This window comes from Heptranchias perlo, chromosome 37, assembly GCF_035084215.1.
Source record: "Heptranchias perlo isolate sHepPer1 chromosome 37, sHepPer1.hap1, whole genome shotgun sequence".
Classification (NCBI taxonomy): Eukaryota; Metazoa; Chordata; class Chondrichthyes; order Hexanchiformes; family Hexanchidae; genus Heptranchias; species Heptranchias perlo.
In genome coordinates, this window is record NC_090361.1 from 16,525,634 (window position 1) to 16,550,195 (window position 24,562).

A 24,562-nucleotide genomic window follows, 5' to 3' on the forward strand; every position below is an offset into this window, starting at 1 on the left:
ACAATACCAACACAAACATCATCAATAGCAACAATATTAAAGAAACAATATCAACAGTAACAATATAATGATATTAAATTAATACATCAACAGCAACAATATCAACATCAACAATATGAACCACTACAATATCAACAGTAGCGACATCAAGAGTAACAATGTCAACAGTGACAATATCAACAGCAACAATATCAACTGTAACATCAACAGTAACAATATCAACAGCAACATCATCAGCCAAAATATCAATCTTAACAAAATGAACAGCAACAATGTCAACAGTAACAATATCAGAAGTAACAATTCCAATAGCAATATCATTAGCAGTAACAGTAACAACATCAACAGGCACAATATCAAGAGTAACAATACCAACAGCAACAACATCAACTGTAATGAGATCAACATCAACTACATCAATGTTAACAATATCAACAGCAACATCAACATCAACAGGAACAATATTAACATCAACAGTATAAACTGTAACAACCTTAACAATAAAAATACCAACAGTTGTTATAAATCAGATAGCATACTGGAGCCTAGTCTTCAGTTGCTTCCAAGCCTTTATTCACAGAGCTCCACATTTACACTCACAATACAGCCGAGACCAGCTCTCTTACAAATGGATACAAGAGAGTTCCCAATTGATACGCACCACCTGAATACAATTAAGACTGATTGATATAAAGCACATGGATACTATTAATAACAGTAACAATGTCAACAGTAACAGTACCAACAGCAACAACCTCAAAAGTAAAAATACCAACAGCAACAATATTAACAGTAACTATAACAGCAACAACAATATCAACACTAACATCAACAGCAAAACATAAATAGCAACACAATCAACAGCAACAATAGCAACATCAACAGTGACAATACCAACTGCAATAATATCAACAGTAACAATATCAACAGTAATGATATTGACATCAATAATATCAACAGTAACAATAGCAACAGTAACAACAGAAACAATATCAACAGTAACAATATTAACATCAACAGTATCAACTGTAACAACCTCAAAAGTGAAAATACCCACAGCAACGATATGAACAACAATATCAACAGCAACAAAATCAAACAACAACGATATTAACAGTAACACTATCAGCAGTAACAAGATCAATAGCAACCACATTAGCAATAACAACATCAACATCAACAATATGAAGAGTAACACATCAACACATCAACAGTAACAACATCAACAGCTACAATATCAACAACAATATCAGCCATAGCATCATCAACAGTAACAATATCAACAGCAAAAATGTCAACAGTATCAACATCAACAGTAACAACATCAACAGCAATAATATCAACAGGAACAACATCAATAGTAACAATATTAACAGGAACAATTTCAACAGTGAACATATAAATAGCAACAATATCAACAGTAGCGATACCAACAGCAACAATATCAACGGCAACATCAACATCAATGCTATCAACAGTAACATAAACAACAGTAACAATATCAACAGCAACAGTATCAACAGTTATATCACCAACAGCAATAATATCAACAGCAACAACATCATCAGCAACAATATCAACCATAACAAAATCAACAGCAACAATTACAACACTAAAACTATCAGCAGTATCAATACCAATAGCAATAACATTAGCAGTAACAATATCAACATTAACAATATGAAGAGTAACATCAACAGTAATAACTTCAACAGCTATAATACCAACAACTACAGTATCAACAGTAACAACATCAACAGCAACAACTTCCAGAACATCAACAGTAACAATATTAGCATCAACAGTATCAACTGTAACAATCTCAAAAGTGAAAATACCAATAACAACAATATGAGCATTAATACCAACAGCAACATCAACAGTAATGATAGCAACATCAATAATATCAACAGTAACAATATCAACAGTAACAACTTCAACAACATAAACAGTAACAATATTAGCATCAACAGTATCAACTGTAACAATCTCAAAAGTGAAAATACCAATAGCAACAATATAAACTACATTACCAACAGCAACAAAATCAACAGTGACATTATCAGCAGTAACAAGATCAATAGCAACCACATTGGCAATAACAACATCATCAACAATATGAAGAGTAACAACTTCAACAGTAACATCAACAGCTACAATATCAACAACAACAATATCAATGATAGCAATATCAGCAGTAAGAATATCAACAGCAACAATATCAACAGCAACAATATCAACAGCAAAAATTTCAATAGCAACATCAACAGTGACAATATCAACAGCAACAACATCATCAGCAACACTATCAACCATAACAAATTCAACAGCAACAATAGTAATAGTAAAAATATTGGCAGTAACAATTATCAATGTTAACAATATGAAGATTAACAATAACAACAACATTAAGAACTTCAACAGCTACAATAACAAAAATTACGATATCAACAGTGACAGTAACAACATCAACAGAAACAATATCAATGGTAACAATATTAACATCAACAGCATCAACTGCAACAGCAGTAAATATATGAGCAGCAACAATATCAATGGCAACATCAACAGCAACAACATCAACAATAACAATATTAACATCAACAGTATCAACTGTAACAACTGCAACAGCAAAAATACGAACAGTAACAATATCAATAGTAACAATACCACCAGCAACAACATCAAACGTAATGATATCAACATCAACAATATCAATAGCAAAACATAAATAGTGACAACATCAACAGCAACTTCAATAGCAACAATATTAAAAGTAACTACATCAGTAGCAACAATAACAGTCACAATCTCAACAGTAACAATACCAACAACAATATCAACAGCAAAAATATCAACAGTAGCAACATCAACAAAAGCAATATCGTAAGCAACAATATCAACAACAATAATATCAACAACATGAACAACAACAATATTAACAGAAACAATATGAGCAGTAATAATATAAACAGCAACAATATCAACTATAACAACATCATCAGCAAAATTATCAACAGTTAAAATACCAACAGCAACAACATCACCAGTAATAATATAAACAATAATAAGAAGAACAGTAATAATATCAACAGCAACAATATCAAACATTAAATAGCAGCAGTAATAACATGAGGATCAACAATATCTGCAGGAACAATATCAAAAGCAACAATAACAGTATCAACGGCAACAATATCAATAGTAACAACATCAACAGAAATAAAATCAACAATAACAATATAAATGGTAAAATAGTAACTGTAACAACATCAACTGTAACGATATCAACATCAGCAATATCAACAGTAATAACATCAACAGTAACAATATCGACAGCAATAATATCAGTAGAAACAAAATCAATAGTAACAATATCAACAGCAACTTCATCAGCAACAATATTAACGGTAACCATATCAACAGTAACAATCTCAACAGCAACAACTTCAACAGTAATAATATCAACAGCAAATTCAACAGCAACAATATTAATAGTAACTATATCAACAGTAACAATATGAACAGTAACAATATCAAGTGCAACAATGCCAACAGCAACACGATCAAGAGCAATAGTATGAACAGCAATAATAACAGTACCACAGAATGATAGAATGATAGAATGGTAGAATTCGACCCATCGAGTCCATGCCGGCTCACTGCAAGTACAATCCGGCTAGTCCACCTCCCCCACCCTGCCCCATAGTCCTGCAAAATTTTTCCCTTCAAGTACTTATCCAATTCCATTTTGAAAGCTCCGATTGAATCTGCCTCCACCACCCCCTCGGGCAGTGCATTCCAGAACATAACCACTCGCTGTGTAAAAAATTTTTTCCTCATGTCACCTTTGGTTCTTTTGCCAATCACCTTAAACCTATGTCCTCTGGTTCTTCACCCTTCCACCAATTGGAACAGTTTCTCTCTATCTACTCTGTCTAGACCCATCATGATTTTGAATACCTCAATCAAATCTCCTCACAACCGTCTCTGTTCCGAGGAGAACAATCCCAGTTTCTCCAGTCTATCCACGTAACCGAATTCTCTCATCCCTGAAATCATTCCAGTAAATCTCTTCTGCAACCTCTCTAAGGCCTTCCTGAAGTGCGATGCCCAGAACTGGACACAATATTCCAGTTGTGGTTGAACCAGTGTTTTATAAAGGTTCATTATAACCTCCTTGCTTTTGTACTCTATGCCTCTATTTATAAAGCCCAGGATCCTGTATGCTTTCCTAACCAATTTCTCAACCTGCCCTGCCACCTTCAATGATTTGTGCACATATATCCCCAGATCTCTGTTGACATTGTATACTGTTAGAATCACAGAATCATACAATTGTTACAGCACAGAAGAAGGCTTTTGGCCCTACAAGCCCACGCAGGCTCTTTGTAAGAGCAATGCAGTTAGTCCCACATCCCTGCTCTTTCCCCGTAGCCCTGCAAATTTTTTCCTTTCAAGTATTTATCCAATTCCTTTTTGAAAGCCATGATTGAATCTGCTTCCACCACCCTTTCAGGCAGCGCATTCCAGATCATTCCAGATCATAACTACTCGCTGCATAAAAAAGTTTTTCCTCATGTCGCCTTTGGTTCATCTTAAATCTGTGTCCTCTGGTTCTCGACCCTCCTGCCAATGGGAACAGTTTCTCTTTATTTACTTTATCTAAACTCTTCATGATTTTGAACACTTCTATCAAATCTCCTCCATACCTTCTCTGCTCTAAGGATAACAACCCCAGCTTTTCCGGTCTCTCCACATAACTGAAGTCCCTCATCCCTGGAACCATTCTAGTAAATCTGTTCTGCACTCTCTCTAAGGCCTTCAAATCCTTCCTAAAGTGCGGTGCCCAGCATTGGACAAATTCTCAGTTGTGGTTGAACCAGTGTTTTATAAAGGTTCATCATAACCTCCTTACTTATGTACTCAATGCCTCTATTTATAAAGCCCCGGTCCCATATGCTTTTTTAACTGCTTTCTCAACCTGCCCTGCCACCTTCAACGATTTGTGCACATAAACCCCAGATCTCTGTTCCTGCATCCCCTTTTAGAATTGTATCCTTTAGTTTATATCGTCTCTCCTCAGTCTTCCTAACAAAATGTATCACTTCACACTTTTCTGCGTCAAATTTCACCTGCCACGTGTCTGCCCATTCCACCAGCCTGTCTATATCCTCCTGAAGTCTATCACTATCCTCCTCACTGTTCACTACACTTCCAAGTTTTGTTTCATCTGCAAATTTTGAAATTATGCCCTGTATACCCGAGTCCAAGTCATTAATATATATTAAGAAAAGCAGTGGTCCCAGCACTGACCCCTGGGAGCACCACTGTACACCTCCCTCCAGTCCGAGAAACAACCGTTCATCACTACTCCCTGTTTCCTATCATTTAGCCAATTTTGTATCCATGCTGCCACTGCCCCTTTTATTCCATGGGCTTCAATTTTGCTGACACGCCTATTATGTGGCACTTTATCAAACGCCTTTTGGAAATCCATATACACCACATCAACTGCATTGCCCTCATCGACCTTCCCTGTTACATCATCAAAAAACTCAATCAAGTTAATTAAACATAATTTACCTTTAACAAATCCATGCTGGCTTTCCTTTATTAATCCACACTTGTCCAAGTGACTGTTAATTTTGTCATGGATTATCATATCACTATTGAGGTTAAACTGACTGGCCTGTAGTTGCTGGGTTTATCCTTACACCCTTTTTTGAATAAGGGTGCAACATTTGCAATTCTCCAGTCCTCTGGCACCACCCCCATATCTAAGGATGATTTGAAGATTATGGCCGGTACCTCCACAATTTCCATCCTTTACTTCCATCAGGAACCTAGGATGCATCCCATCTGGACCGGGTGACTTATCTACTTTAAATACAGCCAGCCTTTCTAGTATCTCCTCTTTATCATTTCTTAGCCCATCCAGTATCTCAACTACCTCTTCTTTTGCTGTGACTTTGGCAGCATCTTCTTCCTTGGTAAAGACAGATGCAAAGTATTCATTTAGTACCTCAGCCAATATCAACAGTAATATCAATGGCAACAAGATCAACAGTAACGGTATCAAAATCAACAATATGAACAGTAACAGCATCAACAACAACAATATCAACAACAACAATATCAACAGCAACAATATCAATAATAACAACATTAACATAAACAATATCAACAATTAAAATATAAACAGTAACAATATAAACAGAAACAATATTAACTGGAACAACATCAACAACAACAATAACATCAGTAACAATATCAACAATATTATCAATAGCAACAATATCAACACCAAAATCAACAATATGAACAGTAACTACATTAGCAGCAACAATATCAGCTGTAATATAGCCAACTGCAATATCAACAACAACACATCAACAGTAACAACATCAACAAGAACGTCAACAGTGATAAAATCAACAGCAATAATGTCAACAGCAATGATATCAAAAGTAACAATATTAACAGCAATATCAACAGCAATGACATGAAAATAAAACAATATCAACTGAAATGATATTTGTAGCAATTCTATAACCAGTAACAAATAACAGTAAAAATAAACAATATCAACACTAATATCAAAACTAACAACTTAAACAGTAACAATATCAACAGAAACCATATTATCAGGAACATTAACAACAATATCAGCACAGCATCAATAACAACAGTAACAATATCAACAATATTATCAATAGAAACAACATCAACATTAACAATATCAACAACAACTACATCAAAAGCTATAAGATCAACAGCAGCAATATCAACTGATCAACTGTAGCAATATCAACAGCAATTATATCATTGTTACTGTTGATATTTTTGCTGTTGATATTGCTGCTGTTGATGTTGTTGCTATTAAAATTGTTGATGTTGTTGTTGCTACCGTTGATATTCTTGCTGTTTATATTGTTGCAATTGATATTGTTGCTTTTGCTAGTGTTACTGTTAATATTGTAACAGTAACAATGTCAACAGCAACAATATCAATTATAACAACATCAACAGAAACCACCAGCAACAACATAAACAGCAACAATAACAATATAAACAGCAGCAACATCAACTGTAACAATATCAAGAGGAACAATATTAACAGTAACAATGTCAACCGCAACAATACCAACAGTAACAGTATTAACAGCACTAATTGAGCAGTAACAACAGTAACAACAGTTACAACAGGAAAAATACCAACAGCAACTATACCAACAGCATCAATATCAAGAGTAACAACATCAACATTATCAACATCAACAGCTACAATATCAACAACAAGAATAGCAACATCAAGAATATCAACAGCAACAACATCAATAGTAACATTATCAACTGCAGCAATATCAACAGGAACAATGTCAACAATGAAAATATCAACAGCAGCAATATCAGCTGTAACAACCTCAACAGTAAAATTACCAACAGCAACAATATCAACAGTAATAATATCAACATTAACCACATCAATAACAACAACATCAAAAGTAACATCAACAGCAACAACATCAACAGTAATGCTAACAATATTAACAATATCTACATCAACAGCAACAATATTAACAGAGGCAAAATCAACAGTACCAATTTAAGCAGCAACAATATCAACTCTAACAGTATCATCAGCAAAATTATCAACAGTTACAATATCAACAGCAACAATATCAACAGCAGCAATTTAAACAATAACAAGTTCAACAGTAACAACATTGACAGCAATAATATCAACAACAGTAGTAACAATATCAACAGCAACTTCAACAGCAGCAATATTAACAGTAACTATATGAACAAGACCGATATCAACAGCAACAACTTCAACAGTAACAATATCAACATTAAAAATATCAACCTAAAAAAGTGTGAGCATGAGCAATATCAACAGCAACATTATCAATATCAACAACATAAATATCAATAGCAACAATATCAACAGCAATAGCATCAACAGTGACTATATCAATATCAACAGCAAAAATGTCAACAGTAACCACGTCAACAGCAACAATATCAACATAAACTATATCAATAGTAACAATATCAACAGAAACAATATCAACCGTAACAGCATCAACAATAACAGTATCAACAGCAACAATAGCAACAGCAACAATGTCAACAGTAACAACATCAACAGCTAAATTATCAACGGCACAAAATGAACAGTAACAGTATCAGGTGCATCAATAACAACCATAACAATATCAACAGCAACTTCAACAGCAACAATATTAACAGTAACTCAATCAACAGTATGAATATTAACAGCAACATCAACAATAACAATATCAACATCAAAAATATCAACAGTAACACTATCAGCAATATCAACAGTAACATCAACCCTAACAATATCAACATTAATAATATGAACTGTAACAATATCATGTGCAACAATGCCAATAGTAACAATATCAACAGCAATATTATGAACAGCATCAATAACAACAGTAACAACATCAACAGTAATATCAATAGCAACAACAGCAATAGTAACAATATCAAAATCAACAATATGAACAGCAAAAATATCAACAGCAACGACATCAAAAGCAACAATACCAACAATAATAATATAAACAGTAACAATATCAACAATAACAACATCAATAGAAACAAAATTGACAGGAACAACTTCAACAACACCATCAACACTATCAACAACTGCAACAATAACAACAGTAACAATATCAACAATAATATCAATAGTAACAACATCAACAGTAATAATATCAAAATCAATAATATGAACAGTAACAAGATCAACCATAACAGCATCAACAATAACAGTATCAACAGCAACATTAACAATGTCAACAGTAACATCATCAACAGCAAATTATCAACCTGAACAAAATCAACACTAACAATATCAAGTGCAACAATGCCAACAGTAACAATATCAACAGCAATAGTATGAGAAGCAACAATACAGGTAAACAGGGCACAACCAAAATTTGCAGATGACACAAAACTTGGAAGTGTAGTAAATAGTGAGGAGGATAGTGATAGACTTGAAGAGGACATAAACAGGCTGGTGGAACGGGCAGACACATGGCAGATGAAATTTAATGTAGATAAGTGCAAAGTGATATATTTTGGCAGGAAGAATGAGGAGAGGCAATCTAAACTAAATGGTGCAATTCTAAGGGGGGGCGGGGTGTCCCGGGGGTTATATCGGATAAGGCCAATTATTGGGTGCGAGTAGCACGATCCGCTATTAACCCGTTCATCCTACCTGGGGATTTACCTTCAAGCAGCGTTGAAAACTCGGCCTAACATGACGATTCAAATAAATGCGCATTTTCCACCAGCAGGGGGAGCTCCAATCTCTTAAAGGGAGGATGTCTCTTAAAAATTCTTAAAGGTAGCCGGTACCTGTTATTTGCTAAAAATAACAGTCTGCTGCCTGCACGGAATGTGAACGGAGATCAGACATCGCACAGATGAAACACACTTGCAGGTCCCATCCCTATGTTCACAAACTGATGAGTAACGTTAAAACATTGAATAAAGGTTGTGCACTACTAAATAGAATCATAGAAAGGTTACAGCACGGGAGGTGGCCTTTCGGCCCATCAAGTCCATGCCGGCTCTATGCAAGAGCAATCCATCAATCCCCTGCCCTATCACCGTAGCCCTGCAAATCTTTTCCTTTCAAGTCCTTATCCAGTTCCCTTTGGAAAGCCATGATTGAATCTGCCTCCACCACCCCCTCTGTCAGTGTATTCCAGATCCTAACCACTCACTGTGTAAAAAAGTTTATCCTCATATCACCTTTGGTTCTTTAGCCAATCAAATCCAAGATCTCTGGTTCTTGACCTTTCTGCCAATGGGAACAGTTTCTCTCTATCTACTCTGTCTAGACCCTTCATGATCTTGAATACCTCGATCAAATCTTCTCTCAACCTTCTCTGTTCCAAGGAGAACAACCCCAGCTTCTCCAGTCTATCTACATAACTAAAGTCCTTCATTCTTAGACTCATTCCAGTAAATCTATTCTGCACCCTCCCCAAGGCCTTCACATCTTTCCTAGAGTGCTGAAATCCCACATCCTCCAATCTGCATTCTAGACCTCACCAATCTGCCGATCTGAGTTGGTACCAGGCCTGTGAGAGTGCGTGCACCAAGGTTCTCTGCTGATGCACTAGAGGCCTTAGTGCAAGAGGTGGACAGAAGGAGGGGCATCCTATATCCATGGGGGGTGGGGGGGGGGGGGGTTGCAAGAGGCCCTCTAGACATATGGCCAAAAGCAGTGGGAGGCAGCGGGGGACAAAGTCAATGTCAGGTGCATAGCACCATGAACATGGATGCAGTGCAGGAAGGTCAATGCTTTGACACAAGTGGTCAAGGTGAGTGAGGTCAACTGTCAAGTGGTGTCTCCCACCAACTGCACCACTAGCCACATCCACTGCTCCACACACTACACCCCCATCACCCACATACCAACAAACTCTTTCCATCAGTACTCAACTCTTCCAACCAGATGCTTCCTCTCACCCTTACACATTACCACTGTTTCAAGCCGCCCACCCACAACTCACAGGCCACACACACTGGCAGCTATTCAACCATGACAGGAACATCATCCAGAGACATGTCCACATTTTTGCAGGAGAAGGTGGCACATAACAAGAGGCAGTAAATGAAAGTGGCATTTAGCTCCTCACGCCTGTTCCGCCAATTCAATGAGATCATGGTTGACCTGTGACCTAACTCCATATAACCGGCTTAGCCCCATACCCCTCAATACCCTTGGTTCACAGAAATCTATCAATCTCAGCTTTAAAAGTCCCGTCTTCGCACTTAGGACACCATCCAATGTGTTGTGCGGCACTCTCACCGTGCTAAATGGGAAAGATTCAGATCAGATCTAGCAGCTCAAAACTGGGCATCCATGAGGCGCTGTGGGCCATCAGCAGCAGCAGAATTGTATTCCAGCACAATCTGTAACCTCATGGCCCAGCATATTCCTCACTCTACCATTACCAACAAGCCAGGGGATCAACCCTGGCTCAAAGAGGAGTGTAGAAGATCATGCCAGGAGCAGCACCAGGTATACCTAAAAATGAGGTGCCAACCTGGTGAAGCTACAACTCAGGACTACATGCATGCTAAACAGCAGAAGCAACATGCTATAGACAGAGCGAAGCGATTCCACAACCAACAGATCAGATCAAAGCTCTGCAGTCCTGCCGCATCCAGTCGTGAATGGTGGTGGACAATTAAACAACTAACGTGAGGAGGAGGCTCCATGAACATCCCCATCCTCAATGATGGTGGAGTCCAGCACGTGAGTGCAAAAGACAAGGCTGAAGCGTTTGCAACCGTCTTCAGCCAGAAGTGCCGAGTGGATGATCCATCTCGGCCTCCTCCCAATATCCCCACCATCACAGAAGCCAGTCTTCAGCCAATTTGATTCACTCCACCTGATAGCAAGAAATGGCTGAGTGCACTGGATACAGCAAAGTCTATGGGCCCCAACAACATCCTGGCTGTAGTGCTGAAGACTTGTACTCCAGAACTAGCTGCGCCTCTAGCCAAACTGTTCCAGTACAGCTCCAACACTGGCATCTACCTGACAATGTGGAAAATTGCCCAGGTATGTCCTGTCCACAAAAAGCAGGACAAATCCAATCCGGCCAATTACCATCCCATCAGTCTACTCTCAATCATCAGCAAAGTGATGGAAGGTGTCATCGACAGTGCTATCAAGTGGCACTTACTCACCAATAATCTGTTCACCAATGCTCAGTTTGGGTTCTGCCAGGACCACTCGGCTCCAGACCTCATTACAGCGTTGGTCCAAACATGGGCAAAAGAGCTGAATTCCAGAGGTGGGGTGAGAGTGACTGCCCTTGACATCAAGGCAGCATTTGACCGAGTGTGGCACCAAGGAGCCCTAGTCAAATTGAAGTCAATGGGAATCTGAGTGAAAACTCTCCAGTGGCTGGAGTCATACCTAGCACAAAGGAAGATGGTAGTGCTTGTTGGAGGCCAATCATCTCAGCCCCAGGACATTGCTGCAGGAGTTCCTCAGGGCAGTGTCCTCGGCCCAACCATCTTCAGCTGCTTCATCAATGACCTTCCATCCATCATAAGGTCAGAAATGGGGATGTTCGCTGATGATTGCACAGTGTTCAGTTCCATTCGCAACCCCTCAAATAATGAAGCAGTCCGAGCCCGCATGCAGCAAGACCTGGATAACATCCAGGCTTGGGCTCATGAGTGGCAAGTAACATTCGCGCCAAACAAGTGCCAGGCAATGACCATCTCCAACAAGAGAGTGTCTAACCACCTCCCCTTGGCATTCACTGGCATTACCATCGCCGAATCCCCCACCATCAACATCCTGGGGGTCACCATTGACCAGAAACTTAACCGGACCAGCCATATAAATACTATGGCTACAAGAGCAGGTCAGAAGCTGGGTATTCTGCAGCGAGTGACTCACCTCCTGACTCCCCAAAGCCTTTCCACCATCTACAAGGCACAAGTCAGGAGTGTGATGGAATACTCTCCACTTGCCTGGATGAGTGCAGCTCCAGCAATACTCAAGAAGCTCGACACCATCCAGAACAAAGCAGCCCGCTTGATTGGCACCCCATCCACCACCATAAACATTCACTCCCTTCACCACCGGCGCACAGTGGCTGCAGTGTGTACCATCCACAGGATACACTGCAGCAACTCGCCAAGGCTTCTTCGACAGCACCTCCCAAACCCACGACCTCTACCACCTAGAAGGACAAGGGCAGCAGGCACATGGGAACAACATCACCTGCACGTTCCCCTCCAAGTCACACACCATTCCGGCTTTGCCAGCGATGCCCACATCCCATGAATGAAAAAAAAATCAGCAGTAACAAGAACAAAAGCGACAATATCAACAGAAACAGTATCAACAGTAACAATATCAATGGAGCCTATTAATAGTAACAATATCAACAGCAACTATATCAAAGGTAAAAATATCAACAGCAGCCATAGCAACAGGAACAATATCAACACTAAAAATATCAATATGGACAATATCAACAGTAACAAAATCAACAGCAACAACATCAACAGTAACAAAAGCACCACCAGCAACATAATCAGCAACAACACCAACTGTAGCAACATGAAGAGCAACGGTATCAACTGTAACAAGATCAACAGTATCAAAAGTAACAGCAACAACATAGCCAGCAACAATACCATTAGCAACAAGACGAGTGACTGTATCAACGGTAAAAAATCAACACTAACAATATCAACGGCAAAATTATCAGCAGCAACAATATCAACAGTAGCAAAAAAACAACAATACTAACAGTAACAAGATTAACAGCAACAATATTATGCAAAAAATATCAACAGTAACAAGATCAACAACAATATCACCAGTATTAACATCAACACCAACAATACCAACAGCAACAATATCAGTAGTAACAATATCAACAGCAACATCAACATCAGAAGCAACAATATCAACAGTAACAATATCAACAGCAACAGTATCAACAGCAACAATATCAGCAACATCAAAAGCAGCAATATCAGCAGTAACAATATCAACAGCAACAATATCAATAACAACATCACAAACAATATCAACAGTAACAATATCAACAGCAACAGTATGAACAGCAATAATATCAACAACATCAAAAGCAACAATATAATTAGAAACAATATGAACAGCAACAATATCAATAGAAACAATATCAACAGCAACAATATTAGCATTAACAATATCAACAAAAACTATATCAACAGTAACAACATCAAAAGTAACTACATGAAAAGCGACATCAACAGTAAAATATCAATAGCAACATTATGAACAGCAACAGTTTAAAGAGTAACAACATAAACTACTACAATATTAACAGTACCAAGATTAACAGCAACAATATTATAGAAAGAATCTCAACAGCAACAATATCAACAGTAATGATATCAACAGCAACTATATCAACAGTTACAATATAAACAGCAACAACATCAAATTCAACCATATCAGCAGTATCAACAGCAACAATATCAACAGTAACAACAAACAGAATACCATAGCAACATTATCAACAGCAATTATACTGTTACTGTTGATAGCCTTAATGTTGCTATTGTTGCAGTTGATATTGTTAATTTTGATGTTGTTACTTCTGATATGGTTGAAGCTGATAATGTTATTGTTGTTGCTGTTGACGTTGCTCCTGTTGATATTGTTACTGTTGATATTGTTGCTTTTGATATTGTACTTGCTGATATTGTTACTGTTGATACTGTTGCTCTTCATCATGTTACTTTTGGTATTGTTGCTGGTGATGTTGTTGCTGTTGCTTTTGTTACGGTTGATATTGTTGGTATTGATATTATTACTGTTGATATTGTCCACATTGTTGCTGTTGATGTTGCTGTTGATATTGTTACTGTTGATACTGTTGCTCTTCATGTTGTTACTGTTGTTATCATTGCTGGAGTTGTTGTTACTGTTCCATTTGTTCCTGTTAATATTTCTGCTGTTGATATTGTTACTGTTGCTATAGTCCATATTGATATTTTTACTGTTGTTTTGTTCCTGTTGATATTGTTGCTGTTGATATTGCTACTGTTGATACTGTTGCTTTTCATGTTGTTGATCTTGTTACTGTTGATATTGTTGCTGTTGCTAATTTTACTGTTGATATTGTTAGTATTGATGTTGTTACTGTTGATATTGTTGCTGTTGATATTGTTGCAGTTGATATTGTTACTGTAGATACTGTTGATACTATCAATAAGGGCAATACCAACAGGAACAATATCACCAGTAACAAAAGCTTCAGAAACAATATAAACAACATCGCCAACAGTAAAAAGATCAACAACAACAATATCAAATGTAACAATATCATCAACAATATCAGCAGAAACAATATCAACAGCCAAAATGTCAACAGCAACAATATCAACAGTAGCAACATAAACAACAACAAGATCAATAGTAACAAGATTAACAGCTACAATATTATAGAAAAATTATCAACGCTAACAAGATAAACAACAAATGTTGGTGGAGTGGGCGGAAAAGTGGCAAATGGAGTTCAACCCGGAGAAGTGTGAGGTAGGGCAAACAGTAAAATGGAATACGCAGTAAACGGGAATGTATTGAGAGAGGTAGAGGAAGTGAGAGACCTTGGAGTGCACATGCTCAGGCCCCTGAAGGTGGCAGTACAGGTAGATAAGGTTGTGAAGAAGGCATATGGAATGCTTTCCGTTATTAGCCGAGGTATAGAATACAAAAGCAGGGATGTAATGATGGAACTGTATAAAACGCTGGTAAGGCCACAGCTGGAGTATTGTGCGCAGTTCTGGTCACCACATTACAGGAAGGACGTAATTGCTTTGGAGAGAGTGCAGAGAAGATTTACAAGAATGTTGTCAGGGCTTGAAAATTGCAGCTATGAGGCGAGATTGGATAGGCTGGGGTTGTTTTCCTTGGAGCAGAGGAGGCTGAGGGGTGACTTGATTGAGGTGTACAAAATTATGAAGGGCCCAGATAGAGTAGACAGGAAGTACCTGTTTCCCCTAGCGGAGAGTTCAAGAACTAGAGGACATAGATTTAAGCTGATTGGCGGAAGGTTTAGAGGGGACATGAGGAAAGCCATTTTTACCCAGAGGGTGGTGGGTGTATGGAATTCACTGCCCGAATTGGTGGCAGAGGCAGGGACCCTCAACTCTTTTAAAATGTACCTGGACCTGCACCTAAAGTGCTGTAAGCTGCAGGGCTACAGACCGGGTGATGGAAGGTGGGATTAGAATGGGCACCTGGTCGTTCTTCGAGCCGGCGCGGACATGATGGGCCGAATGGCCCCCTTCTGTGCTGTATCTTTTCTATGGTTCTATGGTTCTAAAGGGCTATCACTCCATCAACATTCAGCTCGTTTGTGACACGTCAAAAGATTCCTTCATGTGTGCGCCAGATACCCTGCCATCTGCCACGATTCCTTCATTCTGAGGGAATCCAACAACCCGGGCCTCTTTCATACACCGAACGCCCTTAAGGGCTGGCTCCTTGTGTCAAGGGATACCCCCTGCACACGTGACTCATGACACCTCTGAGGAACCCCATCACCGAGCAACAGCGTCGATACAACGACAGCCACATTGCTACCAGGTCTACAATTCAGCATGCTATAGGGCTGCTCAAAATGTGCTTCAGGTGCCTTGATCATTCTGGGGGAGCGCTTCAATACGCACCAGACAGAGTGGGACACATTACAACATGGCACAACAGAGAGGGGTGCCGCTTGAGGAGGCCCCATCCACATCTGCCATCCACATTGATGCGGAGGAGGAGGAGGAGGAGGAGGGGGTGGAGCGGCTCACCTCCTGGCCAGAGCAGCGGCTCACCTGGCTACTCGTGAAGCCAGGGAGTCACTGATATGTGAACTGTTCTCCTAACATCAGAAAGTGTGAAGAGTCCAGTCCTCAGACCACCTGGAAAGACCAGCGCCAACACCAGCGCCCACCCACCCCCTGCACAAAACATACACCCACTGTAGAGTGACCCAATGGGTGGCATCAAGTGTCGTCATTCATGGTGAACCTCTTGAAAGGGCCCTATCACAAAAGCCAGTCAAGAATGGGTGAGACGTGGCAGTTGTGGTGAGAATGATAATATTGAATGTGAATATAACAAAAACCAAATATAAATGAAAAACATTACAGTCTGTCAGACACCCTTGTGCATCCCCTTCGTGATCACAAAGTCTTAGTCTGTCTCTTCTGACTACTCCTACGTGGTGCATCCCCTGTGGCTGCAGCAGAGGTAGTGGCAGGTTGCTAATGTTCATCCCCTGACCGATTAGATGCTTTCGGCCTAGGCCCTCTGGGTTTCGGTGCCCGTGAGGGCCCCTCCAAAGACTGCTCCACCTGCACCTGTGCAGGGGCTGACTTGGCCACCTGGAGAGGAGGCAGCATTGTGGGTACTGGTTGAGAGGGGGGGCAACGGGTGAGACGTGGGAACGCTTTGAGTGGCGTCCCCACTTCAATGTCCCCTTTCGCCATCATCCCTCTCCTGGGCCAGGCCCACATCACTCCTACCACTCTGCTGGACAACAGTTTGGAGGGCATGTGTGCTGCCTCGTAAGGCCACTTCTAAAATATCTGTCAGCCTGTTTAAGGCGGCAGAATGATGCACCTGCACCTGTGCAGGGGCTGACTCGGCCACCTGGAGTGTGAACAGCCATTGTCAGGGCCTCAATGGACTCATTTGTGAGCCGTGCTTGAAGCTCAATGGAGGCTAGTCTTCTCTCCATCGCAGACATTCCTGGACTTACTTGTGACACTATCTCAGCCATTTCAGCAGTTACGTGCGACGCTATCTCAGACAGTTGCTCACGTCCCTGCGACACTATCTCCTTCCTGTACCTGTGCCACCATTCCAGGAGTTGGAATCCTCCATCCTCTGCGCTATTGTGGAGAGTGCGCGTGGCACCTGTTCCAGTACCTCGCAAATGCGCTGCTGTCCCTCGATCATTCTCCTTTTAAAGGATGGCCCTGGAGTTCAGCATCTGTGTCCAGCTGAGCAGAGCCTGGAGAGGAGTGCTCCCACCGACCCGGACTCTCCACAGCTGCCCCTGCCACCAGTGTCTGCTCGTGCTCACATGTGTGTGGCGACTCACCAGGTGTCAACTCAACTAACTGAGGACTAGGACCCACCGAGGTGTGAGTATCTGCGCTGGTGGATGTCTCACTCAGATGTGACAGTGCACCCTCAGAGGCCTGGAGCTCCTCTGAGTAATTGCCCTCTCCCGTCACTGCGGTTGTTGAAGGGCCTGTAAGAGAACAGAAGGCAATATTAAGAATCATCACAGATGTGTCATGTTGCGATGAGCATACTGAGGTGTTCAACATGCCAATCATTCTTAACATCAATTCATCTTGTGTGCGATGAATGTTAAAATTGTGTCACCAGATGTTTGTGGGGTGCCAGTCTCGGCACCCCCGATGGACAGGCATTCGAGGGTATGGCTGACCTCCAATGCCTCCTCCTGCGCCTCTGTGAGGACCACTATTTGTTGTGGCCCCCCCCCTCCAGTCCTCGCCCACTCCCGTGCATTCTGAGCTCTCTTCTCCTAGAAGGGGATAAAGTACAGATGAGTGAGTGAGTGATGGTGAAGTGGCCAGCCGATGAATGCATTGGTTTGGATGAGGTTGACCGTGAAAGAGATGCATCAGAGGGTGAGTATGGGACAGAGACATCACATTGGATGAGGATTGGGGTGAGTGTTAGTGGTGGGGTGAGTAATGGGGAGCTGAGGAAGTGCAGGTAAGTTGAGGATGAGCCTTAAATGGGTGTGAGGAGTGATGTGATGGAGTAATCTTGGCAGTGCAGAATGAGTTGGGTGGGGTGCTGGTGATGTGCAGAATAATCAATAAGTGTACTCACTTTTGCTGACCTAGTTAGCTCATTGAAACACTTCCTGCACTGGACCCAGGTGTGGGAGATGTTGCTGCTGTTGGTGACCTCCTCTGAGGCAGGGAACTTCCTTCCGTCCCCGGGGTAAAACACTTCCCTCCTTCTCCTCACCCTGGCCAGTAGCTGCTGCAGAGGCATCATTGAACCTTGGAGCAGCCATGCCCCTGTGCTGCTCCATATTGTGTGTTCTTGGTGTTTGCTGCAGCAAAAGCCATTGGAGCAATGGCCCTTTAAATAGAGCCGTTCCATCTGACAACCTATCATGCGGGTGCGCAGTCCGCCCATTGCACAACTTTCGGACGGCAAACCCGGAAGCCACGTAAAGGGCCACCAATTAACTTGCGATCACGTGGGAAACGGTAAGATTTTCGTAGTCGGGTTACCCGTGCACCCACTGACCCCCTCCCCCCTCCCCCCACCCCCCACCCCGTTGCCATCCCACCGCCCTTTCAAAATCGAGTCCAAAGAGTCTGCAAAGGGATATAGACAGGTTAAGCGAGTGGGCAAGAAGGTGGCAGATGGAGTATAATGTGGGGAAATGTGAGGTTATTCATTTTGGTCTGAAGAATAGAAAAACAGAACATTTTTGAAATGGTGAGAAACTATTAAATGTTGGTGTCCATAGAGTTGGTGTCCATAATGTCCATAGCATGTACTTACATCAAGCAATTAGGAAGGCAATGGCATGTTGGCCTTTATTGTAAGGGTGGTGGAGTATGAGAGTAAGGAAGTCTTAGTACAATTGTACAGGTCCTTGGTGAGGCTGCATCTGGAGTAAAGAGTGCAGTTTTGATCTCCTTATCTAACGAAGGATATACTTGCCTTAGAGGTATTGGAACAAAGGATTAATTCCTGGGATGGGAGGGTTGTCCTATGAGGAGAGATTGAGTAGAATGGGCCTATAATCTCTGGAGTTTAGAAGAATGAGGGGTGATCATATTGAAACATATAAGATTCTGAGGGGGCTTGACAGGGTAGATGCTGAGAGGTTGTTTCCCCTGGCTGAAGAGTCTAGAATTAGGGGGCATAGTCTCAGGATAAGGGGTCTGCCATTTAAGACTGAGATGAGGAGGAATTTCTTCACTCAGAGGGTTGTGAATCTTTGGAATTCTCTATCCCAGAGGGCTGTGGATGCTGAGTCATTGAATATATTCAAGAATGAGATCAATAAATTTTTGGATTCTAGGGGAATCAAGGGATATGGGGATCAGGGGGGAAAGTGGAGTTGAGGTTAAAGATCAGCCAAGATATGATTGAATGGCGGCACAGATTCGAGGGGTCGTATGGCCTACTCCTGCTCCTATATCTTACGTTCTTATGTTCTTATGTTTACATTATCAACAGCAACAGTATCAAGAGTAACAACAAAAACAACCACAATATCAAGACCAAGAGCAACAATATTATAGAAAGAATATCAACAGTAACATTATCAATAGGGACACTGTCAACAGGAACAGTATCAACAGGAACTATCAATCGGGACAAGATCAACAGTAACAATATCAACCGCATCAACAACAACAATAACAGTATCAACTTCAATACTATCAACAGTAGCAACATCAACATCAAGAATATCGACAGTAACAATATCAACAGCAATTATATCAACAGTAACAATATCAACAGCAACAATATCAACAGTAACTAAAGCAACAGCAACAACATAACCAGCAACAAAACCAATCGTAACAACATGAAGATCAACAGTATCAATGGTAACAATATCAGCAGTAATGGTATCAACAGCAACTATATCAAAAGTAACAGCATCAAAAGCAAAAAAAAAATCAATAGTAACAACATCAACAGTGTCAACAATAACAAGATTAACAGCAACATTATCAACAGCAACAGTATCAACAGTAACAACATAAATAACTACCAACAGTAATGAGATCAACAGCAACAATATTGTGGAAAGAATGTCAACAGTAACAATATCAATAGAGAAAATATCAACAGCAACAATATCAACAGGAACAGTATCGACAGTAATAATATCAATAGGAACAATATCAACTGTAATGATATCAACAGGAACTATACAAAAGCAACAACGAAACCAACTTCAACCATCAACAGCAACAGTATCAACATCAACCAGAACAATAACATCAGCAACATTATCAACAGCAATGATATCAAGAGTAAACACACCACCAACAATATTAAGAGAAGCTACACCAATAACAACAGTAACAATATCAACAGCAACAACAGCAATTGATGCAGTATGAGCAGTGATAATATCAACAGCACCAATATCAACAGCAACAACATGAACAATAACGATAATAACATCAACAGCAAAAATATCAACAGGAAGAACATCAACAGTGACAATAACAACAGTAACAATATCAACAACAATAACAACAGTCACAAGATCAACAGCAACAACATTATGGAAACAATATCAACAGTAACAAGAACAACAGCAATGATAGCAACAGGAACAATATCAACAGTAACAATATCAACAGGAACAATATCAACAGCAACAATATCAACAGGATCAATTTCAACAGTAACAATATCAACAGGAACAATATCAACATAAGCAATGTCAAAACTAACAAAATCAACAGAAACAATATCAACAGTAACAATATCAACAGGAACAATATCAACAGTAACAATATCAACAGGATCAATTTCAACAGTAACAATATCAACAGGAACAATATCAACATAAGCAATGTCAAAACTAACAAAATCAACAGAAACAATATCAACAGGAACAATATCAATAGGGACAATATCAGCAGTAATGATATCATCAGCAACAATATCAACATAAGCAATGTCAAAAGTAACAATAACAACAGCAACAATATCAACAGGAACAATTTCAACAGTAACAATATCAACAGGAACAATATCAACATAAGCAATGTCAAAACTAACAAAATCAACAGAAACAATATCAACAGGAACAATATCAATAGGGACAATATCAGCAGTAATGATATCATCAGCAACAATATCAACATAAGCAATGTCAAAAGTAACAAGAACAACAGCAATGATAGCAACAGGAACAATATCAACAGTAACAATATCAACAGGAACAATATCAACAGTAACAATATCAACAGGAACAATTTCAACAGTAACAATATCAACAGGAACAATATCAACATAAGCAATGTCAAAACTAACAAAATCAACAGAAACAATATCAACAGGAACAATATCAATAGGGACAATATCAGCAGTAATGATATCATCAGCAACAATATCAACATAAGCAATGTCAAAAGTAACAATATCAACAGCAACAATATCAACAGGAACAATATCAACAATAATAATATCAACAGCAACAAATTGCACAACATCATCAAAGGCAACAATAACAACAGTAATAACATGAACAGCAACACTATCAACAGGAACAACATCAATAATGACAATACCAACAGCAACTACATCAACAGTAACAACATCAACAGTAACAGCATCAGCAACAACTGGAACAAGATCAACATCAACACTATTAACAGTAAAAAAATATCACCAACAACAATATCAACAATAACAATATCAACAGCAACCATATCATCAGCAACAATATCAACAATAACAATATCAACAGCAACAACATCATTAGCAACAATAGCAACATGTACGATAACAACAGTAACAATATCAATAGTGACAATATCAACAATAATAATATCAACAGTAATAACATCAACAATTGCAACATCAACTATAACAATATCATCAGCAACAATATCAGCAGTAAAATGTGATACTAACAGCAACTATATCAACAGTAACAATATCAACAGCAATAACATGCACGACTACATCAAAAGCAACAGTACTAACAGTAATAACATAAACAGCAACACTATCAACATGAACATCAACAGTAACATCATCAACAACAATATCAACAGAAACAATATCAACTGAAACCATATCAACAGCAACAATATCAACAGCAACAACAATAACAATATCAACTTTATAAATATCAACAGTAGCAGCATCAACATTAACAATTTCAATAGCAACAACATCACCAGCAACAATACTACCAATAACATCAACAACAATATCAACAGTGACAAAATCAACAGCAACATTATCAGCAACATCAAAAGCAACAATATCAACAACAACATCAACAATAACAATATCTACAGCAACAATATCAACAATAATAATATCAACAGCAACAAAATGCACTACAACATCAAAAGCAACCATACCAACAGCAAAAACATGAACAGCAACACTATCAACAGGAACATCAATAGCGACAATATCAACAATAACAATATCAACAGTAATAGCATCAACAGTATCAACATCAGTAATAATATAAGCAACAGTAACAATATCAAAAGTAATAACATCAACAGGAACAATATCAACATCAAAACTATCAACAGTAAAAATATCAACAGCAACAATATCAACATAAGCAAGATCAAAAGTAACCAGTAACAGCATCAACAACAACAATGACAGTGAACATATCAACACCAACATTTCTAACAACAAAAGCAATAGTATCAACAGCAACCATATCATCAGCAACAAAATCAACAATAACATTATCAACAGCAACAATACCTACAGTAACAACATAAACAAGAACAATACCAACAGCAACATCATCAACAGCAACGTGTACAATAAAACAGTAACAATATGAATAGCGACAATATAAACAATAACACTATCAACAATAACAATATCAACAGTAACAATGTTAACAACAACAATATCAACTGGAACAATGTCAACAGCAACTACATCAACAGCAACAACATCAACAGTAACCACATCAACAGCAACAATATCAACAGTAAGAATATCAACCGTAGCAACATCAACAGTGAGAATATCACCAGCAACAACAACAACAGTAATAACATCAACAGCAACAATATCAACAGGGACAACATCAACAGAAAAAATATCAACAGCAACAATATCAACAACAACAGTAACAATATCAACAGCAACCACATCCACAACAACATTATCAACAGTAACAACATCAACTGTAGCAGCATAAACAGTAACAATATCAACAGCAACAATGTCAACAGTAACAACATCAACAGTAACAACAGCAATAGCAACAATAACAACAGGAAAAACAAGAACCAAAACAATATCAACAGCAACTACATCAACAACATCAAAAGCAACATTATGAACAGTCACACTATCAACAGCAAAAATATCAGCAGTAACAACATCAACAGCAATAATATCAACAGGAACAAATTCAAGAGGAACAACACTAGCAGCAACAATATCAACCGGAACAATAACAACAGTAACAATACCAACAGCAATAATATAAAGAGTTGCAAAATCAATAGTAATAATATCAACAGTGACAATATCAACAGCAATGGTATCAACAGGAGCAATCTAAACAACAATACCAACAGTAATAAGATCATCAGCAACAATTTTATAGAAACAATATCATTGGTGACAATATCATCAGCGACAATATCAACAGCAACAATATAAACAGCAAGGATATCGGCAGCAAAAGTAGCAAAAGCAACTTTACCAACAGTAACAACACCAACGCCATTAACAGAAACAACATCAACAGCAACATCAACAGAAACAATATGAACAGCAACTATATTAATGGCAACAATATCAATAATAACAATATCAACTGTAACAATATTAGCAGCAACCACATCAACAACATCATCAACAGTAACAACATCAACAGCAAAAATATCAACAGTAAGAATAGTTATCGTAGCAACATCAACAGCAACACTATCATCAGGAACAACATCAACAGCAACGGTATCAACAGGAACAACCTAAGCAACAATACCAACAATAATAACATCAACAGCAACAATTTTATAGAAAAAATATCATCAGTGACAATATCAACAGCAACAATATAAACAGCAAGGATATCGACAGCAACTATATCAACAGTAACACCTACACCAACAATATTAACAGAAACAACAGCAACAGTATCAACAGGAACAATATCAACAGCAATAACATCAACAGTAACATCATCAAGAGTAACAACATCATTAGCAACAATATCAACAGGAACATCAT

General features: G+C 39.1%; 1 protein-coding gene across 1 annotated transcript in view; it reads right to left on the reverse strand.

Moving 5' to 3' along the window:
* Positions 1 to 24,562, reverse strand: part of lmx1al (LIM homeobox transcription factor 1, alpha-like) — a 447,206-nt gene that overhangs the window by 130,550 nt on the left and 292,094 nt on the right. The gene's annotated exons all lie outside the window — the stretch shown is intronic.